At 33.6% G+C, this 2,654-nt stretch overlaps 1 long non-coding RNA gene across 1 annotated transcript; it reads left to right on the top strand.

The window, feature by feature from the left end:
- Positions 1-1,706, top strand: LOC131014145 (uncharacterized). Its single transcript, XR_009098087.1, has 2 exons — positions 1-102; positions 1,107-1,706. It is a non-coding gene; the product is annotated as an uncharacterized LOC131014145 (long non-coding RNA).
- The last annotated feature ends 948 nt before the right edge of the window (positions 1,707-2,654 follow it).

Below are 2,654 nucleotides of genomic sequence, written 5' to 3'. Positions count from 1 at the left end.
AGACTATTTCTCTCTTCTCTCGCTCGCTCAGCTCCATCTTCTCTGTGTTCACCATTTTTTTTCATCCCTCTCTTCGTCTTCAAATCCCAGCAGCATACTAAGGTAATTTCTCCTAATTCTTGTTTCTTCGATTTTGCTTGTTGAATTTGAAAGGGTTTTGCACTTCTCTTCCATTCTTGTTCTTCTTAATCGATGGCTAAAGGTCTTCAGTAGATATTGGTGGGATGGATTCTGTTGTGTGTGAGTGAGGAGGAGGAGGGATTACCGGAACAATAGTTCCGGCGGCGTGGTGGCTGCCGGCATGTCTTTTGCTGTGTTTTTTATTTCCCCTGTTTTTGACAGTAGCAGGATCGTACCTTGCAGACCGTTTTTCATCGGTTTTCTTTCATCAAATCCCATCAATATAGGTACCATTAGAAAGCTATCGTCGTTGGCTTTCCAACGGTACCTTCGGATTGTCAATTCGACACCGGACGACGGTGTTATGAGCCAATCAAGTCAGGGTGTCAGGTCTGTGCGCGAAGGTTTCCGCGCGAGTTTGAGTCGACCTTCCGGCGTCAAATCGATGCCGTGAGGGAGAATAAGTTTAGGGGTTTTGTAGCTCATGTCGTAGACGTTCTAACTATAGGTTTTCTTCTTGAAATCTAAGGTCGAATTGGCTGGAATAGACATCGAGATGTAGCTCCATATGTATTGAATATGAGTCTTAATATGTTATGCTTATTTTAATTTTTGGGAATTTGAATTAGATTTTGATGATTGTTTCACCTTGAACACATAAATAGATAATCAAGACATTTGCTTTTAATATTATTAGCCAAAAATTGAAATAAATTATAAGGATTATGGTGATCTAAACTTAGTATATTATATAATTAAATTATATGATTATAATGAAGTTAGATTAGTATAATTTATACTAGTAATTGAAACTATGGATTTATAATTTGTAGATTCATAAAATTTTCAAATATGGTCTTCAGCTTCAAGTGTATTGTAGAATTTTCAAGAATATATTCAAGAGAGATTAAAAATATTGTTTAAAGAAATGAGAGCTTATTCAAGAATAAGTACTTGTAATGAAACTAAGTTTAAAGTGTTTCAAGTGCTAGGAGCGGCGCATCCAAGGCTCGAGGAGGACAACCGAAGCAAGCTTGAAGAGGTTTGAATTCAATCACTTAAGGTGGGGTTTACTTTTATCTGTAAGCGTAGTTGTTACATGGTTATAATCATTGTTGTGTCGTGCGTCATTCATATGAACTAATGGGACCCACAAGGGGTCGGATCCACAAGGGATCAAAGAGCTGAACGGCCCACAAGGGGTTAGGTCCACAAGGGACCGAGACTAGTCTCACAAGATGCCAGCTAAGTGAAAAATTATAAGAGTTCAACATGTTATGATTCATTACACAATTGGTTATAACTGCTTGCAGTGTTTACCCCACTGAGTGTGCTTGCACACTCATACCCTATTATTTATGATTCTTTTTCAGGTTAAGGAGTTGACGGCAAGACGGCAGACCTGGAGCTCCACATTCTCCCGTTCTATTATATGATGAAGTATTATATGTTGCTGTTTTTGGTAAATATATCTTGCTACTAACCAACTTAGCCTCTTCCAATTTTGGTGGGTCGAGACTTTATATATATTGGTTTATGATCATGCATTTTGATGACGGCTGTGACCGAATATATACATTTTGTTTATCGTATGTGTAGTTACGAGCTGTGCTCGAACACGTTAATTATACTATTAAATTTGATGGTTATATTTTGTTTTCATGCATTTTGTTTATATTAAATATGATCATGCATTTTGTTTTCATCTTAAGAGGGGTCTTTATATAAATATGATGCTTAAATATAGTTATTATTGAATGTTGTTTATATAACTTACAGCTTCCGTTGCCTTTGAAATATATATATATATATATATATATATATATATATATAGGGTAGGGTTAATATAAAAACCCCTCTTAAGATGAAAACTAGGAACCAATTTAAAGCCATTGATTTAAATAAAATAGAGGGCTGAGATTAAACTACAGATGCACAATTTCGATTGTACAAAAGCACAGTTTCAATTGCATAGATGCACAATTTCGATTTGCTTGAGTATTTTGCATTGTTGGTTTCAATTGCGTAAATTGCATATTTTTTAAGTGCACAGTAAAATATAATAGATGCACAGTTTCTTTTGTTGACTAAATCCTAACCATTAGATCAAATATTTAAAAGGTCAAGATTAGGTTCCTAGTTCTCATTTTAACAGAGGTTTTTATTAGAACCCCTTCATATATATATATATATATATATATATATATATATATATATAGTGTTTTGGCAGGATTATTATTGTAGTTTTACAGCTTCCGTTACATATTTTTTTATATTGGAAAAGAGAAATAAAAGTTTGATAATTTTTCTATTACACATATAGTATATTTTAATAACTCATTGGTTAAGTATTATTACTTTTAATAGTAATATTTATTAGATTACTATATAATCAAAAAAGGAAATTCTTTTTCTATTTTTCTTTATATCCTATACTTAAATTAATATTAGAGAAATGAAATAAATGAATATTTTGGGTAGCATCTCCTATTCGCAAGGGATGGGGGCGTTACATTGTGGTATCAGAGCATGTC

This window comes from Salvia miltiorrhiza, chromosome 3, assembly GCF_028751815.1.
Source record: "Salvia miltiorrhiza cultivar Shanhuang (shh) chromosome 3, IMPLAD_Smil_shh, whole genome shotgun sequence".
NCBI lineage: Eukaryota > Viridiplantae > Streptophyta > Magnoliopsida > Lamiales > Lamiaceae > Salvia > Salvia miltiorrhiza.
The sequence above is the reverse complement of the archived record's forward strand: the minus strand, read 5'-3'. Positions and strand labels throughout refer to the sequence as shown.